At 32.1% G+C, this 19,143-nt stretch overlaps 1 protein-coding gene and 1 long non-coding RNA gene across 2 annotated transcripts in view; both read right to left on the minus strand.

Annotated features, from left to right (window-relative positions):
- Positions 1 to 19,143, minus strand: part of LOC149485123 (putative carbonic anhydrase 3) — a 404,335-nt gene that overhangs the window by 164,762 nt on the left and 220,430 nt on the right. The window lies entirely within an intron of this gene.
- LOC149485129 (uncharacterized) lies at positions 9,535 to 11,144 on the minus strand. Its single transcript, XR_016316183.1, has 3 exons — positions 10,607 to 11,144; positions 10,422 to 10,483; positions 9,535 to 10,347 (listed from the first exon to the last, which is right to left on the minus strand). It is a non-coding gene; the product is annotated as an uncharacterized LOC149485129 (long non-coding RNA).

Here is a 19,143-nt window from a genome sequence, read left to right on the forward strand (position 1 = left end):
TATTTCGTGGCGTAGTTTGAGAGGCTCGGAGGTCGGTGAAGCTGAGGTCAGATCGGGTTCGAGCGGCGGGTTCCGGGAATGTGTGTGACACGAGCATGTATTGTTCGCAAATTGCTTCGCGCAAGGTCTCTTGTAAATGTCAGTTTCGTCGGCGCCGGCGCCGGCTTGTCGTCCACCTCTTAATAGCAATGTTTTCGCGTAAACGGTTGCTCTAAATCCGGCTGCAATACTTTTATTACCACCTGCACTGTTTTATAGATTCACGTTAATTAACATGTATAAATTAATTTAATTAAAAAAACATCCGGCATTGACATGTAATTTAAACAGATTTTTCTCCTTGAAAACCAAAACCTTTCTACAATTTCTTAATTAGTAATTAAACTTTAAACATTTATTTATTTGTATATATATTTTAAAAAACATTCTACGGTACGGTTCTTCTGAGTTACGGAAAAATTAGGAAGTCAAAATGCTTTCGTCACTGTCTTGTACCCCTTTTTGAACGCCGGTTCCATTTTTTTATCAACAATATATAAAATATTACCACTAACCTAAGGTATGTCTAATAAAAAAGTACGTCAGTTTTTATTTCTATGAAATTTAAAATTCCATTTATTTTAAAATTAGAAAGCTTAAACATTATTTGATGAGTCCATATTCGACAAGAGCTGGTACCTACGTCGTTCCTACTAAATGTCAATAAAGATAACCATAATTGAGGTACCCTATGATTAAAGGGGTCATTCTTAATCGAAGGTTCTTTGGTTGATGCTTTAGTATTTTAAGCAAAATCATGATTGTGATTCCTTAAAGTCATGAAATCATTTAAATTAATATCAATTTAAGTAAGAAGGCAGTATACAAAAAGGAATAGTTACGGGTTCCTAAATCTGGTGGTGCATATGTTAGTTATGATTTTATTTGATAAATTATTAGTAAGTACTTACCTAGATATGAAATATAATAATAAAAAAAAATTTCTTCGCGTTTTACAACCACAACCTACCGACGAAGATCGTAAAATTATATCGAGTAATTTATAGGTAACGAGACTATTATTCGCACACGCTAATTTATTGTATTCCAGACAAGGTAATAAAATCACTAGCTTTATGTTCAGAAATATATTTTCGAACCATGATCCTGTAAAGGTGATGAAAGGTCGACATCATGTTGACAATAAGAATAAAAAAAATGAATGATTCTGACGTGATTGCGATAGCCCGACGAAATGGATATTAGTGTTGGCTAATTTAAAACACTTAAGCATTCATTACACAACCATTTCTTAAGATAAACATATTACCCGATAGGAGTGACGTAATAAAACAAACACGGTCACTATGGATTCATTAATAACCATAAATCTCTGTAGATTCGCAATATGGAGACAAATGATTGTCGCAATACTTAACGTAATACTACCTAATAATTAGTAAACTCACGATCTATCCTACTTTCCAAGTGTCTTCCGATCAGTATTATCGATCATTCTCCGATATCGATCTTTGCGATTAATCGCTTCGATATACACTAAATACAATTTATAAGGAACGGTTCCTCATAGTCTCGTTATACAATATCGTACAAGCCTTAACTACACCACATTTTTTAACTTTTTATATAAGAAGCATAAAAGGTTAATAACTTTAAGCTTTAAGCATGTAGTCTGCAATATTTCGGCATGCATCGTTATATATGTAGTTCATTATTATTTTATGAGCAATTAAAAACGAAATTTTTATCAAGTGGACATTGTGATATCTGAATAAAATGACTTGTATGACACAATGACGGACTCGTATTCAGGCTAGCCTAAATTCCACAGCTTTCTGACAATCACCTGCCCTCTTGGAGGAAGCGCGTGTAATCAGTATATTTGCTCGCAAATTGAAAAGTGTGTCACTAAGTATCGCGCCGATTATATCATCAACATTCGGGCCAATGTCCCGCCACCGATCCGCCTGGAGATCCGCTACGTGCAAATATCAAGTGTTAAATTCCTAAGTACATTTCACTCTTCACTGGATTACGCGTGTTTGTACAACTCACCATATTGAGGAGTGAAATCTTTGTTTGTCAATTCGATGTAGAATGACTTTGACAAATTTGTCGTGTGTTGTGGGAGGCAGAGATTATCACCCGATTATATCGATTATATTTGCAACAGTAGGTAGTTGGTCATCTTATAAGTCTGAATTAACTTAATCATAAATATGCCGCTTATAGACAAATATGGTTTTTTTAAACGCCGAATGCCGATTCAGTCGACTTTCCTCGTCGTTTCGGGTTTCCCTTATTACATACAAATATTTGGTTCAATGTTTAACATAGGTAATAAATTTAAAATTACAATCAGATATGTTTGCAGAACAAATATTTCGAGCATGCGGGTCACCTGAATTCGCAATAGAGGTCAGTTGGATAATCCCCGTGACAAAATGTTCAACAGTAAACTATCGCAAGGTAATTGGGGCGCATCGCAATTACGATCTTAACTGGCTCATAAACAATCCCATCTTTTATTTGTTTACCCGTCTGGCACAGAATTAAAGTGATCATTTGGTCTAGTTATTGTTTTAACGGATGATGTAACCGGCTAGACCAGGGTCGTGATAGATTGCAATCGTAGTTTCGGCACGATCCCTAATAATTTATTATGCCCTTGAAGTTATGAACTTTAAATAGAATTCAAGATCTTGATCATTTACATGGTAACGATATTTTGTTTATAACGATACAACCCATTATAATATTCATAAGAACATGCGGTTTGTTTTGGTTATTTTCTTGACTTGACTTTACAAATAGGACAGCATAAAATATCATTAGGTCTGTATGGTATTTCGTTAAAAGTAACAATACTTTTGTACATTTACAAATGTTTATCGCAAATGTAAATAAGTCTTAAAAGGTATGAAAAAGATTGAATTGAAAAGAAGCATCCGTGGGCGTGCATATTGTAAAACCAACAATCTGAACAAACCATTCAAGTGCAGAAATTATACGCGCAGGATAATATGTTAGTGTTTACTCAAGTGAAATATTCCTTAATGCTTTCGACACACAGAATGCAAATATAATGCTAATCTTGTGCGTAGGCAGTAAACTAAGAAACTATTTCGAACACGGCTGATCGAGAATCGCTTACCGGATTTACGTTGTAGTTTACACCCTGTGAAATCTAGCTATTTGTTTTGTAAGAATGCAGAGATAAGCCGTATATCTTTTACGGCATCAATGGACTTAACAGAACAAAATTACATATGCATTATGTGTTATTGTCATCACATTTTACCTTTTAGCTTGAGCTTTATGTCGCGCTATCTGATCATAGCGTGCTTTTATCGTAACCTGTATGACGAAGACATTATTCCTATGGTCATATTATTTCTCGAGGTACAAGGGCTCGCAGGACGATATTATGCTAATATGCCATTCAAGTGGAAGGCAGGCGCGCAAGCACTTGTCTTGTTGGCGCCCCGTACAACCTACATAACTCATTGTTCGCGAGACTACATTATTGTGATTTTGACGATAAAATGTTTACTCTATGGTAATTTCTGTTTATACGATTATACCACTGCTACTGCCCTTACGAAAGAACATACTTTTTGGTTTGTTTCGTATCTCTTGGATATACCATTAAAGTTTCATTTTAAATATCTAATGTGAAATTATCAACCCCACCCAGCACTTAATAAAAGACATAAAATCACAAATCCACTGTTAAACCAGACTATTCAGGTCGTATGATAACAATAAATTTGCGAAACTATAAAATTTATGTTGCCAAAAATATTTTCCAAACGTTATACAATCATACTTTCGTAACGCGGAGGTTTATTTTCAAGATCGATTTCAAAGACGATAAATAAATTTTATGACAGTAATTTATATCGGAGCCTCTGGACGTATTCAATCGGCGAGACCAACACGAGATTATTTTGATAGTATCACGATAGTGACGATGGTTCATTCATAACCGCCGTCGTGGTGATTAGGTGTGTTTACCGAACAATGGTTTATTGTGCAATTATATTATTATCTTATTATTATCTGTTGCTTTTCATCTCGATCGACTTCAAGTGTCTGTACTCCGTACCCACAGTATTACTTCCTCAAACATTTAGCGTCTGACGGATACATTGAGGCAATCATAACAAGTGACTTTTGACATTGTTTAATCAAAAGCACCGTGCGATGCCTAACAATGACATGATGTTGGTATTTGTTCTCTTATGTCATCAAAATCATCAATTGGTACAACAACGGTCTACCAAAGTTGTGTAAGCGCATCCGTTTAGTTCAATGACATTGAGGTCGTTATATCGCATACCGTTGGATAGTATTTTTCTTTTCCATTGAGATAATATTACTACGTATGGAGGAGACACCACGAACAAAATCTGTGCGCCATTTTTTTGCTCTAACTAAGTTTTAAAAATTATTATTTAGTTAAGTACTTAACGATGAAAGTTATTCCTTTGCACTTTTCCGTATTATTTGTATTATTTGTGCAATATCGTAACACACACGAAGGCATGTTGGATGCGTTTCACTTTAAAACCATTAAAAAATACCGCTCAACATACGTCACATGACGTATGTTGAGTGGAACATAAGTGATGTAGGCGGTGTCGTCTCCTATTAATATTATCTCAATGTTCTTTTCTATGCATTAGAATAAATCATACTATGAGCATCATCACAGCTAATTATTGCATATAAATTTATGGCTTTGTGGCTGCTTGAATTTGAATTCGTTTTGTATTGGAGAACTAAAAGCAGTCTTGATGTTTTTACTATCATCCTCGATCTATTTACAATCAGATAAAAAACTGCTGAAAAGATCATTGTAGCATTTAATATTATTTTATCACTTTCTACATGACATGAGTTATTAAAACAATTACCTAATTTACGTGGATTTCAGATATTACTCTACTATAGTAAAATGTTCAGACTTGAGATATTCCATTAACTCAAACACACCCCTTTACATAATATTCTATTATTATTTCAAGGATAGCAACATATCTATATTATTTTTAGATATACAACAACATGGCTCCTAACAACTTATGTTTCAATCACGCAATGTTCCTTTAACATATAGGTTACTATATAATAATATGTACCTAGTAAGATGATTGATAATTGTAAGATGATTTTTTTGCTCTCAAAAATTACATGTGTACCTCATTCATATGGGATTTTTATGTCTATTTTATTAGTACTTCTATTGTATCTAAATCGGGCTCAGTTAGATATTTTGCAAATGTTCAATTTTAAATCAAAGTCCTCATTTAATCATCAATTAGGCCAGTGGAAATTAACATTAAATTCGCAAAGCACGATGTAGATTTGAATTTTTGGTATGTTGTTTGGATCAGTTAGGGTGATGTAAATCCCAATTTGCAACTTCGAAAAAGTTGTGCTCGCTGCGCACCACGTGATAAACTGCGAAAATTTTGGACTTTTTTCACTTTTTGCTCTAAAAGTCATAAACTATGCGTTTCCGACAAGTATGATTCAGTACATAAATTAAGGTTATTAAATTTGCAACAATTTAAGCCTAACCGCAGCTCTCTAAACCTTATAACGACTAAACTGTGGCCATTCGAAGATGGTTCATTTTTCCCGAAATATTGAAATTTTTAGTTTTGCTCCCGTTTGAAGCAAAATATTGGCAAAAACCGCTCGTTCTATGAGAAGTTCGTATAATAAAGTTGTAGTGCATTTTATTTTCTTTCATAAGAACATAGAACAAAGTCTGTGAGACAAATATTTCACACACAATATCTGAAAAACAAAAAGAAGGTAGAAATAGATTTTTAAAGAATTGAAACTGAGAGCATATAAAATCATAAAAAGAATAATACTTTTTCATTTGCAGGATAGGTAATTAACAAAATTACAAAATTTGGGAAAGTAGGAAAAAAGATTATACGCAAATAATAAACTGCGAAAATTTTGGACTTTTTTCACTTTTTGCTCTAAAAGTCATAAACTATGCGTTTCCGACAAGTATCATTCAGTACATAAATTAAGGTTATTAAATTTGCAACAATTTAAGCCTAATTAAAGCTCTCTAAATCTTATAGCGACTAAACTGTGGCCATTCGAAGATGGTTCATTTTTCCCGAAATATTGAAATTTTTAGTTTTGCTCCCGTTTGAAGCAAAATATTAGCAAAAACCGCTCGTTCTATGAGAAGGTCGTATAATAATGTTGTAGTGCATTTAATTTTCTTTCATTAGAGCATAGAACAAAGTCTGTGAGACAAATAGTTCACTCACAATATCTGAAAAACAAAAAGAAGGTAGAAATAGATTTTTAAAGAATTGAAACTGAGGGCATATAAAATCATAAAAAGGATAATACTTTTTCATTTGCAGTATAGGTAATTAACAAAATTACAAAGCTAATTAAATTTGCAACAATTTAAGCCAAACCGCAGCTCTCTAAACCTTATAACAACTAAGCTGTGGCCTTTCAAAGATAGTCAGTTTTTCCCGAAAATTTCAAATTTTTAGTTTTGCTCCCGTTTGAACCAAAATATTGGCAAAAACCGCTCGTTCTATGAGAAAGTCGTATAATAAAGTTGTAGTGCATTTAATTTTCTTTCATTAGAGCATAGAACAAAGTCTGTGAGACAAATAGTTCACTCACAATATCTGAAAAACAAAAAGAAGGTAGAAATAGATTTTTAAAGAATTGAAACTGAGGGCATATAAAATCATAAAAAGGATAATAATTTTTTATTTGCAGGATAGGTAATTAACAAAATTAAATTTTCTACAACTTTATTTTATGACCTTCTCATAGAACGAGCGGTTTTGCCAATATTTTGGTTCAAACGGGAGCAAAACTAAAAATTTGAAAATTTCGGGAAAAAATTAATATCTTTGAAAGGCCACAGCTTAGTTGTTATAAGGTTTAGAGAGCTGCGGTTAGGCTTAAATTGTTGCAAATTTAATTATCTTTGTAATTTTGTTAATTACCTATCCTGCAAATGAAAAAGTATTATCCTTTTTATGATTTTATATGCCCTCAGTTTCAATTCTTTAAAAATCTATTTCTACCTTCTTTTTGTTTTTCAGATATTGTGAGTGAACTATTTGTCTCACAGACTTTGTTCTATGCTCTTATGAAAGAAAATAAAATGCACTTCAACTTTATTATACGAACTTCTCATAGAACGAGCGGTTTTTGCCAATATTTTGCTTCAAACGGGAGCAAAACTAAAAATTTCAATATTTCGGGAAAAATGAACCATCTTCGAATGGCCACAGTTTAGTCGTTATAAGGTTTAGAGAGCTGCGGTTAGGCTTAAATTGTTGCAAATTTAATAACCTTAATTTATGTACTGAATCATACTTGTCGGAAACGCATAGTTTATGACTTTTAGAGCAAAAAGTGAAAAAAGTCCAAAATTTTCGCAGTTTATCACGTGGTGCGCAGCGAGCACAACTTTTTCGAAGTTGCAAATTGGGATTTACATCACCCTAACTGATCCAAACAACATACCAAAAATTCAAATCTACATCGTGCTTTGCGAATTTAGGGTTTTTTAGTGTCGATTTCTACTGGCCTAAATATTTAATTGCGAGAATTAGAACGTTGAAAAAATTTTGACGAATATTTTATTTAGCATAATCACTTTCATTGCTTGCTCCGATAAAATATAGCCTTCAACAAGCAACTACATTAATAAATATTATGTTGTAATCACTCGCGCATAAATCTATACTAGCTAAAGCCTCCGTGCATAAATCAATTTTGTTTTTTTTTCGTCCTATGAAGCTGCAGAGTATTTCGTGATATCAACACCGTAAGTTATGCAACTGGTATGATTTTGACTGGTTTATAGAACCAGATAATATTATGATATATGAGTTAGCAAACAGTGCTCGTGACGTGGTCTAATCATATCGGGTTAAATGGCTAATGGGCACTAATGGATATAATCAAAGGAGAGGATCGCATGCCGACTACCACAGTCCACACCGGAGAAAGTGATTTCGCGTATGTTAAGGCTTAGTCCACGCATATTTTTCGTCTTATCGCAATAAATTAAGGTAATTTACATTATGAAAGCGAATTGATAAGTTGTGTGACATGCGAATGCACTTTTGTTGCCCGCTTTCAATTCCTTTTAGTCATTTTCAATAGCGTTGCATTATTAATGGATAATGATATCTAAATTCACGGTTTTGAACGAAGTCATACTTATATTTATTCAATTAGCAATTCTATTAAACTTTTATAATATTCTAATACAATACACAAATTTAGTGATTAAATCATTAGAAAATATTTTTTAGTTATCTACGTTATTGTTATTTTTTGTAATTATTTTTGGGTCAAACACATTTAGATATATTGCTTTATTAAATGTAGAAACGAATAGACAATTTAATGTTTCGCAAATAAAGTTATATTCCATTAATAACTTTTTAAATTAAAAAATAATTTTAAATCTAGCGATGATCGATGCTGCGTTCAACATTAGAGTATATTATGGTAATTGGATATTTGAAAAAGTTTAAACCACAGACATATAGTAGTTTAAACATTTCTAATTATTGTATTTTGTATACTTTCAATCATTTATGTGAATAAATTATTGCTATATTCTGTGGTTATATGAATGCTAACACGGAATTGAAAAATTTCATCGTCATCAAAACTAAAATGTCTTACATGCCGGGATATTTCTTAGCGATAAGCATATTAATTCCTAATCAGAGAGACAAAAAAGCTTATCATTTATAATTATTGGTAACTGAATACCAATAACAGTGCCCGAAAGTGTACGTAATATATAATGCAGATTTAATTTATATAAAAATATAAATTAAATCTGCACTATTCCAATTACTATCACTATTAAGACGATACACAAAAAAAAATCCACTGCTTGGCGGGCGGAGTCTAATAGCTCGCTATCGCGAACGCGGGTGTGCGCGAAGTCATTCTTGCAAACTCGCCGCGCTGCCGCTAGCCGACTCGGGACAAACATGTATGGAGTCGTCATACAGTTATAATATTGTCATACATTTATTTAATTGTTGATTTATTGGTTTTATTTTCTTGCTTATAAACAAATAATCTTCTTTTTAACAACTACTTAGACATTATTAATAATAATTATTATCATTTCGTAATGTTTACTTTATTACAAAATAATACAGGTTATAAATAATCTTTAAAATAACAAAAAATATTGTTACTCTGAAAAAATGAAATGGTACTCAATAACGCGGACTACTGAATTGATTTAGATAGAATTTGATGCTGACGTAGATATTACATCATGCCCAGAAATGAAAGGTACTATTTCTGAAAGAAGTTATAAACCCTAATTCTTCTCAGTCAAAGTCAAGAGTGGAAGATATCACTAATACAGTAAAACTGATGCGAAACTTTGGATGTTAATTTGTATATTTTTTTGTTAGTTGTTACTTAATCACGTCAAGACTACATTACCAATTTTGATAAAATATAGCTGCTAATTGCCTGGATTTACACATAGGATACTTTTTATCCGAACTGAACACTTCTGTGGGATAAAACAGGATTCACGATATAACCTAATTCCAAGCGGGTAAAGCCGCGGTCGGAATGATATTTTTTTAAATAGAAAAATTGTTTTAAAAAAAAACACAAAATATATTGACGCATGTATTTATTTTTTGCACTCTATTATAATTGTAATTATTCATTACAAATAATCAAAATAAAATAGCCAGAACAAAGTTAGGCCCTGGTAGGGTAGGTAGGCAGGTACAGCAATGTGAGACGAACACTGGCTTATTTATACCAATAATAATGTATTATAAACATTAAATTAAGTTTACAACAAAAATACATAATATTAGCTAATGTGAAAACGAATCAACCAATCATCCCACAACAATGAAATGTGCACACAAATATTCACCCAAATCGGTTCATGTGATTAGGAGGAGTGACTGCAGCGCCATCTTCCGGGCCCAATTGTGTTTCCAGATCACCCAGGAACTCAATTTAATATACTTACACAAAATTATTCGAAATTAAAACTCACATTACTATGTAAATATGAATATAAACCTGTTTTAGTACTAAGCAATTTCCCGCACAGGTGTAGTAAGTATAAATGAAATAAATATCAACATCAAATTCTTTATACAACATACTTATCTACCACCTACTAAGAAATGTAATTCTTGAAATTTTTTCGTATTTTTTTTAAATATAATACTACTCCAATGAGCTCCTGTTCCATATCACGTCCGCCATACTTCCACTAAGTTCACCATGATTTTTTATTTCTTTGCACTTTGTTGCTTTTTGCTAAAAATGGAATCATGCGATAAAACCAGTAGAACGTTGATAACATACATTTTTGACTGAATAAAGGTACTTACGAAGGAGTGGGTTCACATTGTGAACAATCAGTGGGTTTATTTTCCTTCTGGATTCCGGATTTCTGAAAAGATTATCTATGCTATAAATGAAAAAAATCTTACACATTCGTTATGTACTTAAAACAGGGGTACATATCAAACATCGTCTATAATACAATTATCATCAAATTTAAAATAAAACCAACTTCTTCATTAATTTGTTCCAATTGTAAGCATTCTTTTTTCTCCAACCTTTATGTTTCTTCTTCTTATTTTCTTTATTGTCCCCATTTGTCTCATTTTGTCTTATCGTGTTGTCACCCTTTTTTACGATTGCGCGAGCGACACAAGTTCCCCGTGTGACGGCCGTAGCGGGAATGACTCGTGCAGCGATCGGGGTAGGAAGGTACAGGGCGGCTCTCGCTATATTGGCTGGTCGCGCGCTAATTTCAAGTATTTCTTGTTTATTTCAAAACCATCGCATATTTCAAAATTCTAAATCGGTAGACGTATAGGTTGTATATTTTATAGTTAATATCCAAAAAGTCGTAACTTTACGTTTGTTATTTTGAAGATGCCAGAGATTATAAAAAAATAACAATGAGAACTTTGTATTTTTTTTCTATCGAGAAAATATCATGGAATCATGTTTCTAAAACGGTAGACGTATTGTGTTACTATTGAACTTTCTTGTCAAGAATTTTCATCACGACAACTTTAATAATATAAAAATTACGAAGGTTTGAAAAGGGCCGTAAATGTTAGAAAAATTAATTCATCACCTTAAAGCGATCTCTGAGTTACGTAACGGACGGGTCACATTTCGTGATCCATGTCTCTGGAATATGATTTCGGTAATTAGACAATATTAACATTTTGTGTGAGGTAACAGTCGTGTGGTTGATCTGATTAGCGCATGCGCAATGATTTCTACATGTCAACGTATTGTGAAAAGGTAGGAGCTGTTTTGGGAATCCCGTGTCAATTAATCCCTCCAAAATTTTTGTGATTATTTTATTGTTGTATAAATCTTTTTTGTTTCACATTCATTGATTAGTATTCGTAAGTGCTATGTAAATAAGGAGCTTTCAGTCAAAATTACCCCATACACCAAAAAAGCTCTCGATGACTATATAGTACGTCTACATACGTAATACAAATATAAAAGATTTTAGAAAAGCCACAACCATTTTAGATTTCTTCCTTTTATTTTTTACATTAACCTAGTCACGACACACGCAGCAAAACACTTTATACCCATAATTTAGTTAAAACGTTTCCGCAATATATCCAATCAATCTTCTTATACATTTAAAAGTTACACCACATGTTTATGAAAACTTTTATATTACACAATACATTGTTTTCTTTGTTCCACTAAAGGTCTTTTAAATGGCATGAAGTTATTAAATTGTGACCTTCACTGTTTGATGTTAGCACGATTAAAACTTTTCAATTCACCTTAGCAATTTTGTTAGCCATTCATTAACGACCTTGCTGGCCTTAAGAAAGTTAATATCGATTGATTGACTAATACACGATAATTTGATTTAACATTGAGTTATCAATTCGGCGAAGCTTAATTAAATATTGTCTTGATAACAAAACTATTTGCCATGTACTTGCAAAATGTATTAGCTATGATAACTTCGTTTATAGGCCTTAGCAACAAAGTGGTATGAATACGTTAATTAAAGAAGTTCTCAAAGAATATCTATTAAAGCGTTGACATATTGATGCATTCAGTATTATGAGTGCATGCTAAAGAAACATATCCCTAAACACCACTTCCTGTGTATATGTATAAGTATAAAACTATAGGTATTATTGTGGCTTCATAAGGCCAAGGGTGGCATATTGTGGTTTCCTGCCTGTCACTTGATAAAAACCGATACGCCTTCTTAAAACAAACTGATAATATTGATTGTGGTTTTCCGCGAGTCATAGCTATACTATATATAATATAAATAAACATAACCCAATTCCTATACAAAAAATGAGTTCAATCTATAACGTACTACGGAAGTATTTATCATAAACGTCTATTCTGTCAAATGTGATTCTGTTATTCAACACTACGTTAATGCCGACAACTTCAGACCTTAATACGAGCAGGCGTGGTTTACACATGTCAGTGCACAAACATTCGTAACATGGATATGATATAAGCATTTGGCTAATACATAATATTTACGGCATTAAGGTGATGTGAGATCGTTCAGCGTTAGCGATCATACAGTATCTGTCAAAACGTTTTGACAGGCTTCCGATTGCCAAACTGACAGAACTGTGAGTGCCGAAAATGCCACTCATTAACTGCATCCGACAGTACATTACCTGCCTGACTTTCGTTTGTTATACAAGACATTATTTGCATAATATTGTATATTGATATTAAGTAATCTATGAATAGATATAGCCGATATTTTAATCTCGTTCAGGTTATGCACGATGTTAATGAGGTTTTACGTCTTCATAACGGTACTAATGTTTCTTTTTATCCTGAGAATACATAATATTTTCTATATCTAGACTATTATTTAATTAAGATTATAAAAAACACTCTACTTAAGCAGTACTCAAAAACATCTTCAATCTATTTCGCTCACCTAAATATTATGTATAAGTAATGTATTCTTAGTATACTTAGTACTATACCTATTATCTGGTATTGATATTATTAATTTTTTCTATTTGTACGAGTTAGGTAGGTAAGCAGATACAAATAATATTTTTATCCGGAATATTATAAAATCAGGGACTTTTTATGCGCATAATGTTTAATTTTCGTATGAATAACAATGCTGTTTTGGAAATATAATAAGTGAAACATGGGTAGGTACCTACCTTACAGCTAATTAATGTTTACAAATATGAACGCTAATTAAAAGGTTACCTTTAATAAAAATTTAAAATTATTTATAAGAAATTAATTTTGTTATTCTGCAGTTATTATGAACAACCCCTTGACGGACCACCTCTACATAACCACAGCAATATGTACATTGCAAAATATTTCATGTCTTGTCATTGCAATTGTACATGGCTCGTCTGTCACGATATCTTATTACTTAACCCATGTCTTTGTAAGACGTATCGCTGCTTCAAAGATAATAACAATATCATGTTTTGCTTTCAAAAATTCACTTAATATATTTTGCATTCTTTTAATTTAAGCAAACATTACAAAAACCTTCCAACTTCCAAGTATTCAAAGAATGAGGTCTTCACCACTAAATTATTTAATTCAGTACAGCCTTCTAAAAGAATGTAGCTTCCCACACAATTACTTACCCTACCTTACTTCTTTTTATCGCTATACAAAACCCACAAATGCTCTCGAGTCCTTTTTTCTACAATAAAAGCTCAAAGCAGTTAATACTAGTGCACAATGAGCACAGGCGTGACAAGATAACATCTAGGGAACTCTGTGAAGCTTAAATTAAATAAATATCATATTGAAAACGCTCCGTATAGCCTTAAGGACGGTATTAAGCATAATTACGAAAACATTCAAGTTTCACTCGGTGGTGTAAGAAAATTCTTGAACAAAAAGACCTTTTGATGTGTGAATGCATTGAAACAGCGCGGCTTTGATAAATTGCGTGGCGTGCGTAATTTTGCACCTATTTGCGATACTCAATGCTCGCAATACTATAATGAGATGTTTTCCCGAGGCGGTTTGATCGACATTCGCTGGAATTGCTTTGAATCCCTTGTGGTTATTTACTGTGAAGTTTATTTATAGATTGCGCACTATTCATGTTACGACTCTATATTTACCATGCTCGTTTTATGTGTCGCTTTGCACTTAATGCAGAAATACTTAATCAATATTATTAACGCTTTATGTTATTGTGACGTTTAATTAATAGTCGTACATAAATATTTAACGTTTTTACCTTTTATATTGACGTGAGATATCTTGTTTTGAAAGTTAATTGATTAAAATTTATTACAGTCCATCTGAATACAAATTTATCAATTCACGGTAGTTAAGTAAATCATGAAAGTGTTTACTGGAATAAATAAACCGAGTTAATAATTTGCCGAGTAAAGAAATGTTTTAATCAGTAGAGATAAATAGTATAATTTTTGTGGTTGATACTTATAAAGGTCAAATTGTCTGAAAATAATTAAAATCTCAGTAAGACTGAATTGAATTGTTGGTAAATTCTTATGGGGAAAAAATTGTCTTATTTCATTACAGAAAATAATTATTTACTTTTTCTTGATTATATTATCTGTTACGTGTTTCACCGCCTCGGCAGATACTCGACGGGATGATTCCGAGATGTTATCTCTTTATCAGATAAATGTCTTGCGAAATATGATTAACGTTATATAATTTGCATAATGTTGGTGTCACAAATAATATAGAAAATAATTAAATATTGTTGCTACATACATGAATTTGATGAAAAATGCGAGAATAAAATATTATAGAAATATTATAGTCATAAATTGAATAATATACACGAATTAAATAACGTATCTAGGCAAATTAATTATAAATTATTGATGTACTAAGAAGATACATTCAAACATAAAATGTAAAATTGAAAATCAGATAAAAAAGCAATAAAAATAAAATTAACAAAAAACAACGTGTCCATTCGTTCAACGTGTAGTAATTTTCATAAAATGAGATAAAAGTATCATAAACATAGTAGGTACCACAAAAAAATACTAGATAAAAAGAGGAACGATAAGATTGTATAGCTATTTATGGGCACAGTTGGCCCTTGTATTGTAGTACGAGGGCGACTTTGATAAGATCTAGCACTGCATCTTAATTGCGTAAGCAATCCACGACATCGCATTCGGATCGTCTCTCGTCGCTTTAATGGTCTCACTATACCACTATACCTCTACACTATACACGTCTCGTTCATGACTTTTGTATTGCAATTCCATCTCCCATATCTTGAAATATTACCATTGCTATATGTATTTATCAAATTGATAAGAAATTACATTAAACTTTCATCACGCGTGTTAATACAACAACCGAGATACGATACGGTTTATTGTGTCTCATAGCGGCGTGTTTTATTGTGTAAATTTTACTTTATTTAATACTATAGCCAGGCCTCAGTTGAGTCAATGATGGTCAATGGTCATGTTAAAGCCTTAAATATAAATAAAGTACGGCGAGCGTAGCAAACGTGCTCAGACGTAAACCGAGTGGATTAAGCAGTGCGAACCCTGAGCAAACACAAACAATAAAGCTGTTATCGGTTATTGGTTAATATAACAAATCTATCCATCAATGCTTTCACTTATTCATTGTTGTCACCGCGGACATGCGTTTGAACACTTTCGCCTACAAACACGGCAATTTGCAGTTTAAATTTTGCTATAACTGCGCACTTGTGAAATGCCATTTCTCGAATGGATTGCATCATCATAGATATATTTGTTCAATATTTCTATTTTATTTTGCTATGTTAGAAGCTTAGAACGGATATGGCGAGAATGTTGCAGATCCGGTCCTTGTCAGGCTAATAGACTATCAGGATTCAGGACACGTTACCTGATATCAGCTATAGACGCTTATCAAGGCTTGATCAATAGCCTAATCTATTATGATAACCAAGTTACTTCATTGATATTTTTTACCTCATTATTTATAGACCTGTCGATTAAAAGCAATAAAGAAGCGAACATACAAGCAATTTAAACACATATGACACTTTTTATACAACACATTACAATCGTATTCATTCATTTGAAACAAGGTTTTTGAATGGAGGTACTATTATGAGGTCTGTCCGATAAGTTATATTTTATAGATAAATGAACCTTTAGTTTCTGTGATCTGTGGATATGAACAACCAGGGCATTTCCATTTTATAAGATGGCTACGGCTAATTTGTGACGATAAACGAACGAAAAAATTACACGTATACAAATAATTTACTAAGGGTTTTGTTCAATTATTTTTAACAATATCTTCGAACCTACATACTAACCAATTCTTAAGTAATTAGATAAATTAACGTTATAGAGATATTTTCAATTAGATAATTTCTACTGTGGATATAATCATATACATATAATTAAACTCGTAAACATAATAACATCATTCATTGGCCTCATTGTCTGCACTATAAACTCACAAAAGAAAGCACATCTTAAGATTAGCATAGCTGAATTGCCCCTTTTCTCACAGTTCCTTTCTTGTCCTGAACTATAATGAGATTACAGTGTTTCACTTTGTACCTCACCTGTAAATATTATGAATGTCCCCTTACGCCCACACGGCGCATAGAAACGTGGCTAAATCCCAACGGTGCACGGGCCGGCACAGGCGCATACATTTACATTATTAAGTCGTTGAGGTTATTTCTGGCGCGACAGAGCCGCACTCGCCTCATTCATATTCTATTAATAATGACCAAGTTTTACATGAATGGTGTATGAGATATGTTATGGCTATAAAAATTTGTCTGCATATGTTTAACCTTGGGTTATTTGCTACCGGATGAAACTGCTGCAATGTGACAATCTTCGAGTAAGTTTTGACTCGTAAGTGACGTAACGGGATATGTCTTTGGAATAGTTTTGATTTACACAATTGGCATTATAGAAAAATACATAGCTTTCTGATCTCCTTACCTGTTTCACTCAATATAGATAATACCATTGTATAACTATGATGCAGACCCAGACCAGATCATAAAAAAATTCAAAATTTTTGAAAGAATTGATCAAGATGGCTTTTTGTATTTAAAACTTTTTGTATTTTGTATTTGTCGTGGACTTTAATACATATTAACTACCTATGTTTAAATTAATACAAATAATCAAAACGACTGAACATGTTAGGAATTATAAGATTAGTCCAAAGATAGCATCTTGTTATTTCACGAAATTGTGTTTCGCATCATGAATGAAAGATACAATGGTCATGGACACACCTAGACATGAAATTATAATCTGACAAATGTCACGATGCCGTTCCTCAGTCAACGACCTCTTGAATGGTAAATAAAAACATCGCGTTTTGCAGTTTGTGTAGTTTTAACTGCTAAAAATTCAAAAGGAAATGTGTCAAAGACTATGTTTGCAAAAGATACAGTTTAGAAGAAGCTTATAACATAGAACTTAATTATTGCACAGTATGGTGAACTCTGCATCTTTGAATTATCTTAACCATCCCAATAATAGGTACAAAACAAATTATCCCAATCGGTCAAATTTTTACACGAGACCAAAGCTCGCAGTCTAAGCTTCAGCTTCTTTAAATTTAGTACAGATGCGAAGAAGGTAATATTAAGTGGAAAGGCTCCCAAAATAAATCCAGTAAAAAGTATAAATCGTTTATTAATACTAACTTCAATTAATGTTTATGGTCACCCGTGACAAATTTAATTATTGTTCTGAAATAATAAAAATAACAATACTTACACCAGATTTCTTCGAGCATTTATCGGTACTAAAATTGCAAAATATATTGGTACCTTTACAGACATCTATTGACGACAACTTTAATAAATTCCAAAGTTTTATTACGCGAAAGTATCCAGAGCAAATATAATTTTATATACCTATTGGTAATGATAAACGTTAAAATATCCTTGTCTTATTTATTCGGAGAATATCGAATTTCTGTTATTATGTACTAGTGTAATAATATTATTCCTGCGTTGTTACAGCGACATATTTTTGACCTATAGAGATATAGTTGAATTGATTTTTTTTATATTATTTTAAAATAGTTGAACGCTCAAGAAGAGCATTGCTGATATAATATTATAATATAGGTAAAAACCTCAGAAATTTTATTTACAGCCATTGAATGATCTATTTATGAACCGGTACACAGTATTTTTTTGACCCTTCTTTTGCGACAGCCTAATTTTATTGAATGAATGTATGGATATATACATGACAAACGCAAGAGTAAAACTCCCATGAAGCTCACTATCATACTTTTCGAAAAAATTCAATCTGAATAAAAAGTACCGGTATTTTATATAATTCAATTTTAATTTTTTATTAATTTTTCTACCATTATAACACATTTTTTTGCATTGCGAGCGTCAAGGCTAGCCATAGGGCCAATTTTCGATCCATTCGGGGAAGAGCTGTGACTTCGCAATTTCGAGATAATCGCATAAATAACAAAATTTCATTTCTTTTTTTGTGACTGAACTTTTAAGAATAGGCAAATTATTTTTACTTCAAAACATAGTTATATGTATGGACTACTTCCACAAAAAAAACCGATCGCGAAAAGAGCGGGATTCGCGAGATATTAATTTCTGAAAAAGTACCGGTTCTTTAACGAATTTTTTGTATAAAATCCACAATATAAATTGAACTTATATAGAGTTGCGTTTCTCAGATGACGGAATACTACAGAAAATTTGATGAGACATATTGTTAGTAAATTGAAGTGTCTATAACAAAATATAAAAAATAAAAAAGTTATAAAAAAAATTGAGTTAAAATTAAACAAAATTTCTTTATGCAGTAAAATTACATCATTTACAAATTAATCTTAATTATTTTTTTATTGATGTTATTTAGCGTTTATCGCGACATAAGGTGTTATAATAAAAATGTTTTTGCTTTAAAAGACTTTCAATAAATTCTCTATTTGTTTGGTCGGATGACATTTAATTAGATAAATAAAAATAAATAGTTCAAATTTTTTTTATTCAACTCATCCATCAATTGAAATTGCTTTCTCTAGGCACTAGATATCAAGATTACGACTATTTATTTCAACTTA

This window comes from Colias philodice, chromosome 10 (assembly GCF_061535455.1).
Source record: "Colias philodice isolate Cphi_HAF_F1 chromosome 10, ilColPhil1 Martin Lab GWU primary, whole genome shotgun sequence".
In the NCBI taxonomy this organism is placed as follows: domain Eukaryota; kingdom Metazoa; phylum Arthropoda; class Insecta; order Lepidoptera; family Pieridae; genus Colias; species Colias philodice.